The sequence below is a fragment of the Rutilus rutilus genome, assembly GCF_951802725.1.
Source record: "Rutilus rutilus genome assembly, chromosome: 7".
Classification (NCBI taxonomy): Eukaryota; Metazoa; Chordata; class Actinopteri; order Cypriniformes; family Leuciscidae; genus Rutilus; species Rutilus rutilus.
The window spans coordinates 47,164,778-47,186,387 of record NC_140221.1 but is presented as its reverse complement, the minus strand read 5'-3'; the positions used below and the strand labels follow the sequence as shown (position 1 = coordinate 47,186,387).

Here is a 21,610-nt window from a genome sequence, read left to right as displayed (position 1 = left end):
TAAACTAAAACATTACAATTAGAGATGTCCGAAATTCAGTTAAAAAAGCAATTATTCCTCCTGAAAATGAAGGGCTCAAATTACATAATTTATGTATCAGTCTGCTTCTCATTATGAGACAAACATGAATGAAATAAATGTCCAGTTCAAAGAATATGAGATTCCTCCTCAATTCAGATCCATCCTTTTCTTGAGCTGTGTCATAAAAATAGTGGGGTCAAAATAAGTCATGGCGAAATGCGTTGAGGATATGTCCCATCCGTCTCCACTGACATTAGATTTTATTAGCCTACATTTAAAAATCAGAGGCTGTTTTCCCCCCAATAATTTTAAACACTTAAATGTGTTTTCTGCAGCTCTGTGTGGCAGTGCTGTTGCTGACGGAGATGAGAATAAGAAATTCATGTGGGAAACACTAAAAGGTGAAATTGCATTTGTTCTGAAGATTCAGTTCTGCCTAAAGTTGACAGTCATTACATTATCATGTGAACTCTGAAATGATTCATTTGATTTTTGTTTTCCAGATTTCTTTACTCAGCATGTCTGTTGTAAAAAAAAGTTATTAATTTAGTTCATTTATCTATACTCAGCTCTGAAGAAAAGACTGATGTCACCATTCTGCTCAGATCAGTGGTTGGGAAAAGATGGGGTTTCTTTAAAAGATCTTGCAGACGAATGTGATCAGGTGTTCATCAATCTTGTGGACCTTAATATTGCTGTGTTGAATGGCAAAGATCCTTCTGCTCTTGATGAATCCATCAGAACAAAGCTGAAAGGTAAGATTTTCTTAAAGTGTTTTAGACTTCATTTAGAGGTGTAAGGCTGGAAGCTTACGCTGGTATTTTGAACCAACAATCAGAACAAAAAGCAGTTGAAGGATGACGTGCATAATTCAGTTATTTATCTGACTCCAATATCATTAATCTGACTCCATTTAAGCTGTTGTTATTCTTTAACCTCTTATTCTTTAAAGGTAAAAGTCTTTCTTAGAACTGATAGGAAAACGTAGGATTTAACCTGAACGTTTAGATAATGAAAGTTAAAAATCACTTTAGCTTTTAAAAATTAGGCAGGAACCCTAGTTCGAGTTGCAGGCCTCAGCCTCAGTGTACCACGGAGGAAGCGAGTTAGAGGGTCCCTCCATAGGGATGCGTGAAAAGCCACAATGGCCGCCATGTATACTTTCAGGGTAGAGGGATATAGCCCTGCTGAAAAGCTATCTTGCAGAAACTCAAGTACTGAACCAACTGGGCAGTTAACTGGATCCCACTGTCACCCATTGCACCAAGAAGTGAAGACCCTCCACTTCAAGGCGTATAGTTTTCTATACACTCTGGAGAGAAGTATGGTCTCTACAACCTCAGTTGAGAGACCAGCATCTATGAGTTGAGCCCCCCGAGAGGCCAAACCCACAGGTTCCATATTTCTGGACGGGGGCAAAGGATTGTGCCCCCCGCCTGAGACCGAAGGTCCCTCCTGATCGGAATCTCCAGGGGAGAGCCGTCGAGGAGAGACACTAGGTCCGAGAACCAAATTTGGCTTGACCAGCGTGGTGCTACAAGCAGTAGACTTATTGGCAGGGGGGCTGGATGTGTGAGAGAGCACCAAAGTGGACAGTGCGTCGTGTACTGAGACGAAAACAGATCCACTTCCGCTTGGGCGTAAACTTCCCACATATGCTCCACTACCTCGGGGTGGCGTCTCCAATCCCCTGGTCTCAGCCCCTGCCTCAACAGGATGTCTGCTCCTATGTTTTGCATGGTACCCTGGGATGTACACTGCCCTCAGGGAGAGCATCTTCCCTATAGGGAACACAGGAGGATGTGGTGCATCAGTTTGCATAGTGGACGTGAACGCAGAACGATGTGTTGTCTGAGCGGACGAGCACATGATGGGCCCTTAGGTCTGGGAGGAAGTGCTTCAGTGCCACGAAGACTGCCATCATCTCCATGTAATTTATATGCCAAGAAAGATGATGACTCCTCCACAGAACCTAAGCTGTGGGGCCTTACATTACCGCTCCACAGCCTGTGAGCAAAGCATCTGTCGTGAGAGTAACTCAATGACATTGAACTCCTAACACAGGACCCTGGGACAGGAACCAAGGTTTCCTTCATATAACCTTTGGCAGTCTTCGTGGCACTGAAGGCAAGGCAAGGCAAGGCAAATTTTATTTGTATAGCGCATACACAGCAGCAATACAATGCGCTTCACACAAAAATATAAAAATAACAATAACAATATGGAACTACATACAATTTTATAATATATAAAACACCAACAAATAAATAAATAAATATATTTATTTATTTATTTACACATTAACTGCAGAAAGCATCTGAAAAAAGCTTGGTCTTTAGTCTAGTTTTAAAAATTGTGATAGTTGGAGCGTTTTTAATGTTTTCTGGAAGCTGGTTCCAGAGATGAACGCCAAAATAGTTAAAAGCAGCTTCCCCTTGTTTTGTTCTGACAATAGGTTTTAGTAGAAGATGTTTATGTTGTGATCTAAGGGGTCTTGGTTGAGTATACTGTTGAAACATATCATGAAGGTATTTAGGTCCCATCCCCTGTATTGACTTAAAAACTAATAAGAGTGCCTTAAAATGAATCCTGTATGTAATTGGTAGCCAGAGTAATATGATCTATTCTTTTGGTTTTTGTAAGGATCCTGTTTATAAAAAAAACATTTTTTTTATATATAATTTTGCCAATGAACGGTAGGTTTGAAATAAGCCTATAATTGCTTAATATGGATGTGTCTAAGTTATTCTTTTTGAGAAGTGGTTTTATAACAGCAGTCTTTAGGGATTTAGGAAATGTGCCATTTGTAAAGATGAATTTATAATATTAAAGGAGAACTCCGGTCAATTTTAACATTGAGCTCATTTTTTTGTACATTTGGAGTGCTGTCAGTACAGAGAACAATGACAAAAATCGGTGTTGCCTACATCGTGTTATCCTCTTTTTTTAAATTTGCACCCTGTTGACTTCAATGGGGCAAGTTTTAAACCTGCTTTTAGCCTCTTAACATCCTTGATGTGTCATTACAAGTGCACAGGTCATGTGAGTGATTCCTTCTGAGTGAACGCGGGTGAATCTGACTGCAGTAGATGTGAAAGAAATATATAAAAAATGATGTTTATTCAGCCAGCGCACATACCTGTATTTACATCCTGTTTTCGGTCGAAGTCCACAGTAGTCGATTGTCGAGTTCACGTGCGTGATCATAGGTACTAAACCTATGCGCGTGGACTCGACAATCGATTACTGTGGACTTCGACCGATCACTCCAGCCAATCATTTCCAAGACCACCTAGTATCATTGGACAGTAAGTGTGTCAATCAAACGGCCCCCTCTCACGCGTCCATGTTCTTCGAATGGGTGGAGTGAGGGCCAGCGTTGGAGGAAAGAAGGTAGGACCATTTGAGTTGTGTATTTTCAAAATCTGCCAGTAGTTCACTGACATAGTTGTTATCTGGATTGTCAACGTCATGCAAATTGAAATCCCCAGATATTAAAACACAGTCAAACTCGAAACAAATAAAAGAAAATAGTTCACCTAGTTCATCAAGAAAAACTCTAGGGGAATGCTTTGGTGGTCTGTAGATGATCAGTAATAGAATTTGAGGAGAACCCTTAATAATTCCACTCAAATACTCAAAAGAAACAAACTCGCCAAAAGATAACTGTTTGCATTCAAAAGATGAATTCAAAATTGTGGCTATTCCACCTCCTTTTTTTGTTAGAACAAATGGCACTCATAAAATTATAATTAGGGGGGCGCTGATTCAATGAAGGTAGACACATTATTTGCCAGGTCTAATCACGTTTCAGTTAGAAATGAGATATCAAGGTTATATGCACAAATGAGATCATTGATTAAAAAGGACTTATTAAGTAAAGATCTGATATTTAAAAGAGCAAATTTCACTATGGTGATCTGCTTTAGAAATCTGAGTTTGTTTAGTTACTCTTTGAAGATTTGCCAGATTTACCCCATAGGCTGGATGTAATCGATTTCTCCTATCACTTATTATTACTGGGATAGGCCAAACACTAGGCAGCTGGACGGCCGGGCCCCTATCTCACAGCGACCCGGGTCCTGTATTCATCCAACCCCTAGCTATGAGGGCCGAAGCCTCGAAGGCTATCCCCGAAATATCGAAATGGGTGTTGAACATAATAAAACGAGGTTACTTGCTCCAGTTTGCTCGCAGACCTCCGCGCTTTCGAGCCAAGGTTGAGACAACGCTCGAAGAGGGCGTGTCCCACGTTCTCCGTACCGAAGTGTCAAAACTGTTGGAAAAGGGGGCTGTCGAAACAGTTCCTATGTCACAGAGCGAGTCAAGCTTTTACAGCCACTCTGGCAGTCTCAGACCCATTCTAGATCTCAGACACCTGAACAAAGCGCTTATGACGTGTGAAGGAATTTTCCCTTAACCTAACTATCCGGCTCTATCTATTGGTTCCCGTCCCCGACGTCCCCACTCTATAGATCACCGGACTACCTGGCTCCATTTATTGGTTCCCGTTCTTCACGTCCCCACTCTATAGATCACCAGCTTTTCTTTCCCTAAACTACCTAAACTAGCTTCCTACCTAAACTAGCTTCCTGCGCAGGAATAAATTGACAAACAGACCTGCAATTGTCCTTTAAATGCTTTAATAACGGCCGGGAGAGTCTTCGAGCAGTTCTCAGAGAACTCTCCCAAGAAGAATCAAGGCCGGAGGATCTCAGACAAATTCCATTGAGACATCCCACCGTAAAACACATATACAACAGTTTTTATAGTATAGAGGTATGACAAAATGTCAGGCTGCATTACATAATATCCCCACTATTTGATTGGTTCTTCATATGCAAACCCCTCTGTTACTAGGTAAAGCAAACTCTGATCTTGCGGTGACTTCATCTGTAATCACAAGATTCTAACAGACTGTCTAGTTTCATTTCCCAAAACCAAGTTATTTTTACATACATACGCACATAGTCAAAGACACAAGTTTTAATGACTCACAGAGCCTGTCTCCTCAACCACTTAGAATGCCTGTGCCCGGTTGCATAAAGCACCTTAAGTGTAATTTTCCCTTAAGTTCGCCCTTATGATTCCCTTAAACCTAAGGGTGTTGCAGAAAAAAAACATTAAGTGTTACTTAAGGGTTTCTTTAAGTGAAATGTCACAAACACTTAGAATTTCCCTTAAATGCTGTTTTTTCACTTAAGTAATCCCTTAAAAAGCATTAAGTGTTGCATAAAACCCCTTAACGGTAATTTCCCTTAGTATAACTTAAGGTTTGGAAATCGTAACCTTAAGAGTAACGCGGACAAAAATAAGCCGATCATGGCTGAATTTATGGAACCAGCTGAAGATCATTATGTGCCAAGAAGAATTTTTAGGGATAGAGGGAACCCTTTGGACCATCTTAGCGATGTTACAAGAATACAGATTTGATCGACGCGCAATATTTGACATCGCTAACAAACTAGACAGCGACCTTGACCATGTCACACATTGCAACCACTCTTTACCTGCGGTGTTACAACTGCTTATAGCACTGCATTTTTTTGCAACTGGGAGTTTTCAGACGGTAGTGGGAGATGTTTTCCACGTGCATAAATCGGCTACCATTCAATAAATGTACAATTAGTGTGTATCGGATTTCCAGGTGATATTTAATTCATTCAGGTAATGGACGCTCTGAGGTAAAGTGTTCATACTGCAGACTTAGCAACGATTATATTTAATTGTTCAGTACAGTCATAACATAACGTGCAAACATTATCTTAATTCCATAATGCCATAACAATATTGCTGGCCATAAAATGAGAAAGCGCGCGTCCGGTTTGCAATATGTAATTTGTTTTGCGTATCTATGGCAACAACAGACTTTTATAACGTGAATCCAGGATCGCTGTCGTGAAACACTTAAATGTTTCCCTTACCTAAGAGAACCGTTTAAGAGATTATATGCAACACCCTTAAGTTATTCTCTTAGGCAAGGGGAAATCGCCCCTTAAGTATCATACTTAAGGGAAAAACTTAAGGTGCTTTATGCAACCGGGCACTGGGCCTCAGGATCAAGCACACTATCTCCCAGCCGGAACATCTCCTTCCTGGGTATAGAAATAGACTCGGTGGGCATGAGAGCGCGCCTCACCGAAGCACGCGCGCTTCCTATTGGGTGCCTGGCGACATCTTTCAGGGCGGGCGCCCGCGTTCCCCTCAAGAGATTCCAGAAGATGCTGGGTCTCATGGCTTCGGCCTCATCAGTACTCCAACTAGGACTGCTGCGAATGCGTCCTCTTCAGCGCTGGCTAAAACCACGGGTCCCAGCTCATGCGTGGCGATCTGGTCATTTACAAATCAGAGCGAGTCACGGCTGCATCAGAGCCCTGACCCCCTGGAAAGAGACAGACTGGTATCGGTCTGGCGTGAGATTGGGTGTGATCTCGAGGAAAAAAACTATCTTGACAGAAGCCTCCCGCTTAGGCTGGGGGCCCTTTACAAGGGCAGGCCTGTCTCTGGTCTGTGGTCAGACCCAGAGAAACGCCTACATATAAACTGTCTAGAGATGAAGGCGGTAGCCTTAACCTTAAAAGCCTTTCTCCCATACTTAAGAGACCACCACGTGAGAGACGGACGGACGGACCACCGGACGGACAACAGGACAGTGGTGTCGTACATAAACCGCCAGGGTGGTCTCAGGTCACACAACCTGCACAGCATGGCCGAGAATCTCTTTCTCTGGTCCCAGCACAACTTGCGCTCGCTGAGGGCGTCGCATGTGCCAGGCGTTCTGAACCAGGGTGCGGATATGCTATCCAGCCGCAATGTTCTCCCAGGGGAATGGTCTCTTCACCCACAAACGGTTCAGCTGCTGTGGGATGTCTTCGGCATTTCTGCAGGGCGGAGGTCGACCTCTTCGCCTCAGAAGACAACGCTCACTGCCAAATATTTTTTACAAAGAACAGGGACACGCTCACCCACGACTGGCCAAGCCACCCTCTGTACGCATTCTCCCCTGTCACGATGCTACCACAGGTCATCGAAAGGATCAGGGAGTGCAGATGTGCAGTGCTGTTAGCAATTAGCCTCCCTCTGGAGAACCCAGTTATGGTACCCAGAGCTGTTACAGCTGCTGAAAACAGCCCCATGGCCGATTCCACTGAGGAAGGACCTCCTCACACAGGCGAACAGAACGATTTCACACCCCGTCCATTTCGGAACCGATAGCGCCCTCAACAAGGCGCCTGTATGCTCAGAAATGGGCAGTATTTTCTAGCTGGTGCGCTACACAAAATGTAGACCCTCATTCATGTGAAGTACCGAGTGTGCTCGCATTTTTACAAGAGCTACTGGATGCGGGTCACACCCCCTCCACGCTCAAAGTCTATGTGGCAGCCATAACAGCTTTTCACGCTCCGGTAGCCGACAAACCACTGGGAAGAAACAACCTCATTGTGCGTTTTCTCAAGGGCGCTAGGAGGTTAAACCCTCCGCGCCCCCTGTCTGTGCCTATCTGGGACCTCTCTAAAGTCCTGGAGGGCATGAAGGGTCCCCCATTCGAGCCGCTTCGGCCTGTGGACCTGAAGTCGCTCTTGCTCAAAACTGCTTTTCTGTTGGCACAAGCGCTATCTATGAACACCTCCTGCCTGGAATTTGGGCCAAACGACTCCAAGGTCATCCTTAAACCGAGGCACGGTTATGTTCCTAAAGTGCTCTCCACTCCATTTAGAGCACAGGTCATTTTCCTGACGGCTCTCTCCTCGCCAGATGATGAGAGTGATGCGTATTTACTCTGCCCCGAAAGGGCTCTCAGGATTTATCTGGAGCGTTCTGCCTCGTTTAAGCAGTCAGAGCAGCTCCTTTTATGCCTTGGCGGCCGCAATAAAGGTTTAGCCGTCACAAAGCAGAGACTGTCGCACTGGATAGTGGATGCAATCGCGCTAGCTTATAAGTCCGAAGGCCTTCTTTGCCCCTTGGGCGTCAGAGCTCACTCCACGAGAGGCATGGCCTCTTCGTGGGCCTGGTCCAGTGGAATACCCATTGAGGACTTTTGTGCGGCAGCTGGCTGGGCCTCGCCTTCCACATCTGTAAAGTTTTATAACTTGGAGGTACCCGCCTTACAGGCCAAGGTTCTCTCAGTGTAAAAGTGTTAAGCAGCTCTGCCTTAACTGGTTACTATGTATCCCTTATGACCATGAACTACAGTTCCTAGTTATCCAGTATATGAAGCCCGTCTAAGAACTGGCTTATATTAGGATCATGCTTCCCTTGTGATTCATACATATGCCTTGGGTCACGGTAGGGTGAAGTTAGCACGCACAGCGTTTTGAAGGGGGTTCCCATAGCGTAAGCTAGCCTTACGCAATACGAGACACCTCTCGAAAGGGAACTACTTGGTTACTAATGTAACCTCAGTTCCCTGAGATGAGGGAACGAGTATTGCGTAACCCGCCGTGCTACAGTGCTAGGGATCAGGGGATCGCTTCAGTCGTTTAAAATCTGGAGCACCTAGGCGAGGCACGGCAATATATAGCCTTTGACAACGCCCATACTGGCGGGCTCTGACGCGCCGGGGCGCCACACGTCCTGATTGGTTCTCGCGTCAAATCCGCCTCGCCATAGGTTTGTGCAGTTGACGCAGCACAGCCAATGACCGCTCTCGCACTCAGTTGTGCTCGGTGTGCAGCTCCACTGCGTTTTATAAAGTTTGCTTCAATATTCTCGAGAAAAGAAGGTTTTCCCATAGCGTAAGCTAGCCTTATAGTAACCAAATAGTTTTCTTGGTTGTTAATTAATCCTGCACCTGTTTCTGTTCAGGTTAATTATTATTAATTAATTAATTATTATCTTTTGTGTAAGTTCTCACACTGGGAACCTGCTATTTATTGACACTGATTTGAGAAGAATACCTTTTATTTTTTTTAAATATAAAATATACTATCAAAGGCCATATTTCAGACCTATCTATATTTTAAAACGTACAACGCCTTTTCAACACGATTTTAAGCAGTATAACAGTTGTGAAAAACTATTTAATGAAACAGCTGTGAAAAACTATTTAATGAAACAGAAAAATGGAGTTTTGGACAACAACAAAAATTTATACAAAAACACAAACTATATTTCTTTGTTGTTGTATAAGAAGCATTTAATAATGTTTCCTTCTTTTACAGAGATCTCTGGAGGCAAAAGTCAGCTGAAAAAGCTGGATCTCTCTGATAAAGAAGCTACAGCCTTAAATATGAGGAGTTACAACACAGATGTACTCGACTCATGGTTTAGTATAGTCAAAAGTTGGGAGCCATTTGGTAGGTTGAACTGTCTCTAATATAATACACACTGTACATTGTACTTCACTTTTGATTTAGTAAACCACTTTTACCAACCAATAATTTTTGTCTTCTAAGCAACTGAGGTGTAGGCCTACTTTAGTCTAAGTTTCCGTAAAAGGAACACAATACCTTCTGCTTAATTTTCAGTTGAAGTGAGACCAAGATCAACACTTTCTGTTAACACAGGTCACTGCTAAACTCAGTTAGCCACTGCTAACTCACAACTACTGTCTCTGAATGTCAGAAGCAAACACATTCCACAATTGAGATCAATCTGGAGCAGAGGAGAAGTGTGTCTCACTGCTGCAAACACTGGACTGCCCCATTATACTCTCCATCTCAGGGTGCTTTCACACTAGCACTTTTGGTGCGCACCCTGACCCGAGTTCGAATGACGTCAGAGTTCAGTTTGTTTGGATGATGTGAAACAATCAAATCAGGGGCAGGGGCAGGGGCAGGGGCAGGGGCAGGGGCAGGGGCAGGGGCAGGGGGAGGGGCAGGGGCAGGGGCAGGGGCAGGGGCAGGGGCAGGGGGGAGCAATCGGACCTCGGGTTCGGAACAGGCAGTCGAACCAAGTGTGAAAGCGCCCTCAGGCACACTCTCACAAAGGTGTTACAGGTGGTGATGATTTTGCCTGAGAGCAGACAAAAACACAGGGCACACAACCATACCCACCCTTTCAGTAAAGCAAACCAAAGAAGTTAAAAAGAAAATAATAATTATAATAAATAAATCCTTGGACATAACATTCACCACAGTAATTTCGATGTGTGTGGAATGTTTAATAAGGGCTCTATACAAATTTCTGAATATCTCAAAAATGTATACCATTGACTATATACAGTGGAACAAGCTTGTAAGCTGTCAGTCAGTATTTTGCGCACATGATGCGCAGTGTTGGCACGCGTTCCATAGGGTGCCGACCCCTGCATTAGGGATATCAAAATTAAAATATATTTCCTATTCAAATATGGATCTTACATAACCCGCCCTTAAACAGACACCCACAAGCACAACTCAGCTCTGTTTAAATAGGAATCACCAAGATTTATTGATGGCAGTATGCCAGGCTTTTAACAGTATGGATTGTTTCAAAGCAGCTTTACGATTGGGTCGATGTGTGTGGAATCACTTAATAACGTTTCTTTCTTTTACAGAGTTCTCTGGAGGCAAAAGTCAGCTGAAAAAGCTGGATCTCTTTGATAAAGAAGCTACAGCTCCAAATATGAGTTACACCGCAGATGGACTCGGCTCATGGTTGAGTACAGTCAAAGGTTGCGAGCCATTTGCTAGGTTGAATTGTCTCTAATATAATACACACTGTACATTGTACTTCACTTTTGATTTAGTAAACCACTTTTACCAACCAATAATTTTTGTCTTCTAAGCAACTGAGGTGTACTTTAGTCTAAGTTTCCGTAAAACTGCTCCCGCAACTCACAATAGTAATTATTAAACAGATTACCAGGAACACAATACCTTCTGCTTAATTTTCAGTTGAAGTGAGACCAAGATCACTTAAAACTAGGGATGGCTGACGCAAAACCAAAGAGTATTCACCTTATTTTAGAATGCGGAAGTAAATATGGGTCCAATTTCCGTTTTTTCTGCGGCACTTCCGTTTCCTCGCTTCCCTGGGCTAACTAACGATATCAATCGCAAAGGTATGCAGAGCTGACAGAAAAATGTTACACATGCCGTAGCAGATGAATACAACAAAGAACTAAAGCCCCGCCTCACCCAGTTCGGGTACCGGACCTGGTTGAAAACAATTATGCATCTAGCTGGCAGAGTGCCAAAACTTCTGTATTTTGTCATGTCAAATGTATTTAATGCCATCAGAATGCAACCAAAGCACAGGATAGCAATAAGTAGATGGCTATAAATAATTGTAAATCATACAAAATAAATGCCATGATTATGTTAATGCCATTATGCCATGATGACTAGATTTTATACAGGGGTTACTATAATGATTTTGTTTCTCCTTGGAGTTTTTATTGAGACTTCATAGCCCAGCCACTTTTCTGGTATCGGGTGGTCTTCTGTAGGTCTTGTGTTCACGAAATGAAAAGAACAATACGGTCGTTTCGGTGGTTTCTTCAAATGTAAAGCTTTTAACCACAGGTGAAGGGATTCCTCAGACCGGCGACACACTGGCTGCGTGGCGTGTCTGTTTTTATTTCGGCTCCCATGTTAACAGGTTAGCTTGTACACTGCCTGCGTGAGACGCGCGGAAAACGCATGCATGCTAAAAATAGAATCAACGCCTATTTTTCACGCAACACGCAACAAGCGTGGAAGCGTTTCCAGGCAAAATAGAATAGGAAAAGATGTTTGTATGTCATTTTGACATGAATACATATTTAAAAAATGACATTTTGATGTTTGAAAGTTTAGGTTTTGACATAAATGCAGATATAAATGTAATTAACAAATATGATCGATTTTCAAATATTGCACTTGTCAGTACAGAGCGAAATATTCTGTAGCCTATTTTACCGTCAATACTACAATTTTTGTTTTAAAGAAGACATTTGCCAGATTATTGTTGAAATAAATTATGAAAGTGAAACAGAAAAAAAGTTATATAAGTTTGAGTTTATTAAAATGTACAAATTTAAAAATATGATCATTTATATTTTATATAAAATATATATATTACAAAATATATTTTACTCTATAAATGCAAGAAAATGAAAGCAAAAAATCTGAACAAGTCGTGTTCCACATTTTAGGTTGATATCTAAAAAAATGAGCTTGTTGAGGCACACACAAGCACACACCTTCCCTTTCTGCCGTGTGCTCTATTTGGAGCTGCGCGCTCTTGCTCGCTCGCTCGCGATTCCGGGAGATTTTAGCTCATTTGCGGGCATCAGGGAGCCGCTATCAATATGCGGGAGACTTTGCTTTCCAATCCGTCCAGCTGGGTTCTCCGCACCATCAGACTTGGCTACACGATTCAGTTTGGCTGGCGTCCGCCCATGTTCAGAGGCGTTCGTTTCACTTCGGTATCGAGCGAAAGAGCCCCTGTCATGCGTGCGGAAATTGCAATTCTACTGGCGAAGGATGCAATAGCGCCGGTTCCACTAGCCGAAATGAAGTGCGGCTTCTACAGCCCCTATTTCATTGTACCAAAGAAAGGGGGTGGGTTGAGACCAATCTTGGACCTGCGTGTCTTGAATCGGACCCTTTACAAGATTTCATTCAAGATGCTAACGCATTTTCAAAAGCATTCATCCTGTAGATTGGTTCGCAGCGATCGACCTGAAGGACGCTTACTTTCATGCCTCCATCCTGCCGCGACACAGGCCATTCCTGCGTTTCGCGTTCAAATGGTGACAATTATCCAGAAGATGCTGTATTATATACCACAGTAAAATTAAATTACCGTCGTTTTAAGCATACTGTAAAATAAATTACACCGTTACTGTTGTTTTTATTATCTTAAATTTACTGTTATATTCAATGACAAGTTATTGCCTCACATCAACTTTTTCCCCATTTCATAGCTGAACTTCAAAAGATACAGATTTACCAATATTGACCATATTTCATCAATGAACAAAAACCAACTAGCCATACACAGTAACACATTGTGCAAGCGGAAAATAAATGTAGTTTATAAAAAAAAAATATACCTACCAATTTAACGTACTCCTAGGACTTTTATCTTCACGACACTGTGGGAAGAAAAGGCCAGAAAATGAACGCTGGCTCAGATATTCTTATGGAAACATGTTTTTCATTGTCATTAAGTACTGTATTTAGATTTACAGTAGGCTAATATTTTCCCAGAATGCATTGAAACAACCTTAGTAACAGTACAGTACAGTAACAACAGTATACAGTATGTTACAGTAGGAAATTGTTAAGAATACAGTAATATTACTGTAAAAAACAACAGAAATCATTTTGCATTTGTTGTAGCCTTTGGAGCTCTTTGCTTTGACATTACGGAGTGTATGAATCATTGGATCTGGGGCAGGAATAATAACTTTCTCTACAACATGAAAGGTGAGAACAGAACCGTTTGTTAACTGGCAATTCAACATGAATAACAAATGGACCAATTTCACACTGTGATTGCTCACTCCAATACTATCAGATAAAGCAGTGCCCTCCGTTCTTCTGGAAAGTGAGACGAGAGACTATATAGACGCTGGACTGTTGCTGAACTCCCCCTACTTATCAGTGATGAGAAAAGAGAGAGACATCGACCTCATAATTTCCCTGGATTTCAGTGACGGTGATCCTTTCATGGTATTATATAATTCTCTCTATATATAATAATGCTCACATACTCTCATAAAAGCTCATTAAAAGGAATGGATCCACTAGAAATGAAAAATCTGTCATCATTTACTCACCCTCATGTTGCTTCAAACCTGTATCAATTTCTTTCTTCTGCTGAACTCAAAACAAGATATTTTAAAGAACATCATTACAAGCTGTCAAACAGTACAACATCATCAAACAGTTGATGGACCCCATACTATGGACGTGAATGGGGTCCAACAAATGTCATATTCTTCAAAATATCTTCCTTTGTGTTCAGCAGAAGAAAGAAATCCAGGTTTGGAAAAACTTGAGGATGAGTATATGATGACAATTTTCCACCGGAGCTGCTCCTGTCCGTTTTGTGTTCTATGCACAACTCAAGACTTTTCAGGTTTATGTATACATTGCCAACTTTGATATTACTTTGGTCACTGTCTCTATGTTACTGGTAAGAGAATACGGGCTTGAGTCTTGATGCACATTCATACAAAAAGTATTTGAGGCGCTATTGTAAGTTGTTGTGTGAACAGGACATTTCGAGACTCACCTGTAAGCAAATGCACTTGTCAATCAATCCCAAAGGCTACATTCACACTGTCTATTTTTTGGGATTGACAACCAGTTCACACAACTTTAATTTGAAGTGAAATCTTCCTCTAACCCTTTTAATGAAGTTATACTGCAATATTCTCCCACTGCAGACAGTGAAGAAAGCTGCTGAGACGTCCAAGAAACTAAAGATCCCTTTCCTTGAGGTCAACATTCCCAATGGACACTCCGAGAAACCGAAGGACTTCTATGTGTTCAAAGGCCAAAACACTCCAACCGTGATCCACATCCCTCTCTTTAATGAGGTCAACTGTGGAGGCAAGTTATGATCTTACAATGTCCTGAATAAAACTGAAATATCAACTGTTCTGATTTAAGTGTGTTAATGTTTGTTCAGATAAACTTGAGGAATGGAGGAAGAAATATAAGACCTTTCAAGGTTCTTACAGCGCTGAGATGATCACTGATCTTATGAAGGTCGCTGGAAAAAACATCACAAACAACAAAGACAAACTGCTGGAAGAGATTCGTGTGGTCACTAAAGAAAAACAGTTAAAGGAGATAATTAATGTTTTAACTGAAGTAGTAGTGAGAGTCAGCGGCGACGTCAGCAGTAGTTTCTGTTCAGCTCAATAGCCATTGTTACTAATTTATACCTATTAGTGTTGATCAGTTCGTTAACTAATTATCAATATGCCTCTTAAAGGTGCAGTATGTAAAGAATGACAGCTAGTAGGTAAGTTGATGAGTTGATTTATCAGCGTTTAAATATGCTCTCTTCATTGAGAAAGTGAAGATTGAGTTATCAAAATGAATCAGTCGCTGATTGCTTATAGTTTGTGTATCCGCAGTCCAAGTTCCAGTTCCTTTTGAGTGATGAATGCTACTGCCACCTGCTGGTGTTGACAGATATTCCTCTCATGCAGGAGCAGATGTGCTTGCTTGTTGCTGTAGTCTTGTGGTAAACCTTCATCCGTGCAAATTGTCTTTTAATAATCTTTGCTTAAAATCTTTCCCCTGCAATAGACAACTGCTGTGAGCTAGAGATGAGAGATTGAAATGTTCTCTTCAATTATCCTCTTCATTTGGAAATACGTCACAATACTGAAGTAATGTTGGTGGCAACTTCCGGTTCATGCAGACTTAAGCAACACATGCCATCAATTAAAACTGGATGGTTTAATGCAACAAGCGTGATGCTGATACCTAGATATTTAGGCATGAATATGTAGATTTGCATGAATTCCAAATTACTAGACAAGTTATATTTGTTGCTGTGTACTACGAACACTGTCACCTGTCAATGACGTCATAATCCTTGTTATACTTGATTGTCGTTTTACTCCTGTAGAAACTGTAATGACTGATTTTCCTGCTAAGACAAAACTCACCCTGCAATAAAGCCATAAAATGCACCCTGGACAGAAGATAGCAAAGACAGATCACTGGACATTGCCCTGTCCAAACTTATCTCCTTGTCTCCTTGTTTGACTTGAACTCATCCCCCCCTCTCCCACCTCAAGGCACTGAAAGTTCATTAAGAATGTCTATATATCACACATGATGTATCTTGTGAATCTATTGTTTTTCCTTTTCATGTTTGCCATCATTTTAAGTGTCTCAGTGTGATTGGTAAAATGGTCTTAATTTCATTGCAGTCATTGGTTTAAAGAGAAAGATTGAGAACTTAGGAGAATCCTTTTCTCCTCTCTGGGTGATGTCTCTTCAAGATATCTCCCGAAACCAGGTGCTACCCCCTGGGGTACATGGATTGACCCAAAACTCTATACAATATTTGTATAACCCTTTTGTTCTGGTCTGGGTATTTAAGGGTAGGTGACAGAGCAGTCTTTGGGACCCTTTACCAGGATCCCCCATACAGTACTGTTTCAGTGTTTTCCCGTTGGAAAACACTCACACACCACTGTGTGTCTCTGTCAGGAATGCATTGCTTACTTTTAGAGTCATCTTTGAGTAAATTATGTTATGTATTTATTATTTCTGAATTGGCTTTTAATCACTTGTGTAATTGGCATGAAACATTTTACCTGACAAATAAATGTTACATCTTGATTTATTCTGCATTTTTGAGAAATCATTATTTCCTAGTAGATTAAAGTGTAGTCTGGTGTTTCTAGAAATCTCTGTTCAGGATAGATCAAACCGAAGGCACTATGAATGGAGCATGGGGCACATCATATTAGGGAGACCTTCCGATTTCTGACTATCACTGACTTAGCACGTTGCATCTTGCGACTATTAAAAAAATTACACCTCTGTTATGAGTCAGCAGTGAGCGGCCGCTTAGGGTAAAATAGTTGCACTGCATCCTCTGACTATTTCAGGACTGGCTAGTTTGTGATCGTGAGCGCACATTCGCGACGTGACGTCTCAAAGTGACACCGGGTCCTTAATGAACGAATATTTGAAAGTATTGGATACTCAGAATAATCAAAGATCTAAATTAATTAATAATCAATATTTATGACTATTTTCTAATCAGAAACACAATCTAAATTTGATTATCATTTGAAATTGGAGTCAGATTAAGCGTAGAGCTAAAGTACTAAATTCCAATAAATTAAGTGAACTTCACTGGAGCGCTGAAAAGACATACACACATTATTCCTTCGCCCACCATTGGATTCCGTCGCTGGGCCAATGGGTGGTCTTTACAAAGCACACTGTGTGGTTGGGTGATGTCAGTATCGATGCTGGAGATGAAGATTCGCCACCTCATACCCCAGCCTCTGAGGAGCTCTTAGAGGTTGTGACTCTCGCTGTGGCTAAACTGAATACTGAATGGCCATCTGAAAGACAGGAGATTCAGCATAAAAGCAAGCTAGATGAACATTTCTAACCATCTAGGTCACACCCTCTGCATTTGCCATTTTTTCCGATCTCCACACCGAGGTGTCGAGATCGTGGAAGAGACCCGTTTAGTTTCGTGTTTTCAGCCCCCAAACTTCGTATTATTCTAACATCATGGGGCTGAAACACCATGGCTATGCGGCGATACCCAGGGCTGAAGAGACGCTTGCGAGCTATCGCTCCCCTGAGTCTGCATCGTCCCTTAAATCCCAGACACTACCCACCAAGCCATTAAGAACCACTTCAGCGCTGGTGGGTAAAGCATATTCGGTAGCAGGTCAGGCCGTGGCATCCCTTCACACCATGTCGATCTTCCAGGCACACCAGGTTGACCTGCTAAGGGACATTGACAAAGGTGGGGAAGCTACCGACACAATATTGACAGAATTTGTTTCTGAGAAGTTGACACAAGTCAGTTGGTCGCTCTATGGCAGCCCTGGGTGCCTCTGAGAGGCATCTATGGTTGAATTTATCAGAGATAAAAGATAAAAATGTTCTCCTGGACGCCCCGCTTTCTCCTCATGGCCTCTTCGGCCATCTGCCAGCTCTTCTCATCGGCCGCAGCAAAAACAGTGCATCGCCACTGTTGTGCCTGACCTCATTCATTGAACGATAGTTCATGAACTCGTTCATATTTTGGGCGAACGTGAACTGAACGTACTGTATTACTGCCTGATGAACGTTACTGTGAACTCGTTCATTCTGGTGTCTGTGAACGGCACGCTCTCTCAGTTTAACTTCATTCAATAGGATGCCAGATTTCTGTAGAGTCTTCCAGGCGAAAACGGCTAAAACACACTGTAAATAGGCCTTAAAATGTAGCGAAAAAACACCCAATCTGGCAACACCAGCCACCAGTGTCGCACCGCCGCATGCGTAATCAAAACAAAAAGCAGCATGTAGGCGACATCACGGCAAAGCAGCAAGGAGGCGTCGTATGATCATGAGTTTTATGAAAAGGTCGGTGAGGATGGGAAAAATCTTACACATCTGTGCAAACTTTGCCCGCCGGCTTTCAAAAAGAAAATCCACACTTGTTGAACCGCTGCCTGGCATATTTTTCCAGGATTCCAGTATTCCTTTTTAGTATGTACTGAAATGGAATTTGAAATGGAAAATTATTAAAATTTAAAAACATTTGCACCCTAAGGACTACTGTCCTGTTTTTCTTTTAATAAATCCTCATTAAAAAAGACCATTCAAGCAGCACGTTTTTCCTCATGTTTTTGAGAATATACTGATAGGGGTGAAAGCTGCAGCTGCTACTAGTGTGGACTGAATGTACAGCAACAATGCGTCAAAGCAACAATGGGGAAATTCTGTCCCCTCAATGCTAATGTAAACCCTGGTTGGATAAGGATTAAAAATTGGATATGAAGATGAAATCTGACGCATAGCTTCAGTGTTAAAACTGATGAAATAATTGCTGTCTGTGGTTCTATATGGTCTGTGGCAATAATTTAGAAAAATAATAGCTCGCAGCAACATGTGGAAAAAAATAACTTTTTGGAACTGTGAACTTAGTTCAAAATTTTGAATGAACTGAACTAGTTCATTTTAAAATTTGTGAACTGAACTTTGAAATAGTTCATGTAGAAAGTGAACTTTCCCAACACAGTGCATCGCTACCTTGCCCCCCGCAAAAATATAAGCTGGGGGTTGGGGTGACGCTCACAGCAGAAGCCTTCTAGAGATAAGGATCTGAGGAACATTATTGTCTCGAAGATGGCTTAGATGAAATCCTGACGCCAGCGGTGTCAAGATTTTGAGGATAGAAGGAACACCTCCTTATATGGTGCCCGCTTCTCTTTGGTGCCCTGAGGGGACCATTCTGCCAACCCCGCCACCTTGTGTGTTTCGGGGCGCAGCGGTCTTCCGAGGAGCAGTCAGGTCGGATGTTCCCTGCCAATTCGCCGTTTCAGGGCGTCGACATGACTGTTCGACAAACACCAGAGGCCAGTCTCGAGAGACTGGTTCCCTTAGTAGATTCTTTGACAGCGTGGAAGCTACTGCCAGAATATTTCTCAATGGGTCCTGCTAACTGTAGAAAAGGGTTACATAATTCAGTTTGGGTCTCGCCCGCCCAGATTCAATGGGGTTCTACCCACAGTGGTTCATCATCTGGTCATGGACCAGGAAGTAAAGGCTCTACTGGACAAGTCAAGTCAAGTCAAGTATATTTGTATAGCGCTTTTCACAATACAGATTGTATCAAAGCTTCAGCTTCAGCTTCACAGTATTAAATTAAAATAATACAACAAGGTTTGTTTCTAGTGGAATTTATTGATTGATAAAAATAAATTAATATTCCCAAAATATCCCCAACTGAGCAAGCCAAAGGCAACAGTGGCAAGGAACCGAAAAACTCCATCAAGTGACCTAATGGTGTCCTAAAACTCCATCAGGTGACCTAATGGAGAAAAAAAAAACCTTGGGAGAACCCAGGCTCAGTCGGGGGCCAGTTCTCCTCTGGCATTTATGAACTAGAGGCTGGATTTAACTGTAAGATTAAAAATATTATATCCTAGGTATGACCAGAAGCCTCGAATTTAGTGATCTTAAAGAGCGCGATGGATTATAGGGCGATAGAAGATCCGTTAAATAGACTGGAGCTAAGCCGTTTAGGGCTTTATAAGTCAGTAGGAATACCTTGTAATTAATACGAGACTTTATAGGTAACCAATGTAGTGATGTTAAAATCGGTGTTATATGATCATATTTTCTTGATCTAGTAAGAACTCTAGCGGCGGCATTCTGGACTAACTGTAGCTTGTTTATTGAGGATGCAGGACAACCGGCTAATAAAGCATTACAGTAATCTAGTCTCGAGGTCATGAATGCATGAACTAACTTTTCTGCATCAGAAACTGATAGCATATTACGTAGCTTAGCAATGTTTCTAAGGTGGAAAAAGGCTGTTTTTGTAACATATGAAATATGATTTTCAAAAGACAGATTGCAGTCTAGTATAACACCCAGGTCTTTTACTGTAGAGGATAAAGTAACAGGACATCCTACTATATTAAAGTTGTATTGCGAAAGGTTTTGTAGGCGGTTTTTTGAACCGATGATTAGTACCTCTGTCTTGTCTGGATTTAATAAAAGAAAATTGCGCGTCATCCAATCTTTTATATCTTTAACGCACTCTGTCAATTTGGATAATTTAGCGTTTTCATCCGGCCGTGATGAAATATATATTTGAGTGTCATCAGCATAACAATGGAAACTAATTCCATGTTTCCTTATAATATTTCCAAGTGGCATCATATATACTGAGAATAATAGAGGGCCTAACACAGATCCCTGCGGCACTCCATAGTTTACTGGAGTTATGATCGATTTTTCTCCATTTAAATAGACAAAATGGTAGTGGTCAGATAAGTATGATCTGAACCAGCTTAATGCTTGTCCTTGAACACCAGTATAATTTTGTAGTCGAGTATTGTGTGATCTATAGAGGCATGTAAGGTGAATGTAGCGGTGGCATATTCTATGCTAATTTCACCCTCACGCTCCGTCATGGCGATACCACAAGACACCTTTTCACTTGACCAGAAATCGCGTCACATTTTAGTCTCGGGAGATCTCGTCACTCCCCTATCTTTGAACACAGGGTGAGCACCCACTAGTATGGGGAGGCTGACCTCGCCAACAGAGACCCTCCATTTCTTAAACGGGGGAATAAGAAGAGCAGAACAGGCGTCCGGCGGGCTGAACATGGACTCTAAGCTCCTCGTGGCCGTGCATCAGGGCGGCTGCTTGAGTTTGTGATCAGAGGGAGTGGAATTAGGGGGTTTCTTGGTCGTGGCGAAGGATGTTTTCCCCCACGGGGTATTACCGTGCTGCGCTGGCGGTTTGCCTCGAGGTTTGGCTCTGACTGGCATGTTAGATGGCCGGTATGGCCTGACGCCAGCGGTGTCAAGATTTTGAGGATAGAAGGAACACCTCCTTATATGGTGCCCGCTTCTCTTTGGTGCCCTGAGGGGACCATTCTGCCAACCCCGCCACCTTGTGTGTTTCGGGGCGCAGCGGTCTCCAGCGGTCTTCCGAGGAGCAGTCAGGTCGGATGTTCCCTGCCAATTCGCCGTTTCAGGGCGTCGACATGACTGTTCGACAAACACCAGAGGCCAGTCTCGAGAGACTGGTTCCCTTAGTAGATTCTTTGACAGCGTGGAAGCTACTGCCAGAATATTTCTCAATGGGTCCTGCTAACTGTAGAAAAGGGTTACATAATTCAGTTTGGGTCTCGCCCGCCCAGATTCAATGGGGTTCTACCCACAGTGGTTCATCATCTGGTCATGGACCAGGAAGTAAAGGCTCTACTGGACAAGTCAAGTCAAGTATATTTGTATAGCGCTTTTCACAATACAGATTGTATCAAAGCTTCAGCTTCAGCTTCACAGTATTAAATTAAAATAATACAACAAGGTTTGTTTCTAGTGGAATTTATTGATTGATAAAAATAAATTAATATTCCCAAAATATCCCCAACTGAGCAAGCCAAAGGCAACAGTGGCAAGGAACCGAAAAACTCCATCAAGTGACCTAATGGTGTCCTAAAACTCCAT

The 21,610-nt window shown here is 42.2% G+C and overlaps 1 pseudogene across 1 annotated transcript in view; it reads left to right on the top strand.

The window, feature by feature from the left end:
- The window catches only part of LOC311293789 (cytosolic phospholipase A2 gamma-like), a 20,664-nt pseudogene extending 4,422 nt beyond the window's left edge, over window positions 1–16,242 (top strand). Inside the window, exons 8-16 of the transcript XR_014630294.1 lie at window positions 357–422; window positions 591–776; window positions 9,183–9,329; window positions 9,489–9,493; window positions 10,342–10,615; window positions 13,272–13,358; window positions 13,450–13,604; window positions 14,324–14,489; window positions 14,569–16,242. The product of XR_014630294.1 is annotated as a cytosolic phospholipase A2 gamma-like (transcript). The remainder of the gene's footprint in view (window positions 1–356; window positions 423–590; window positions 777–9,182; window positions 9,330–9,488; window positions 9,494–10,341; window positions 10,616–13,271; window positions 13,359–13,449; window positions 13,605–14,323; window positions 14,490–14,568) is intronic.
- The last annotated feature ends 5,368 nt before the right edge of the window (window positions 16,243–21,610 follow it).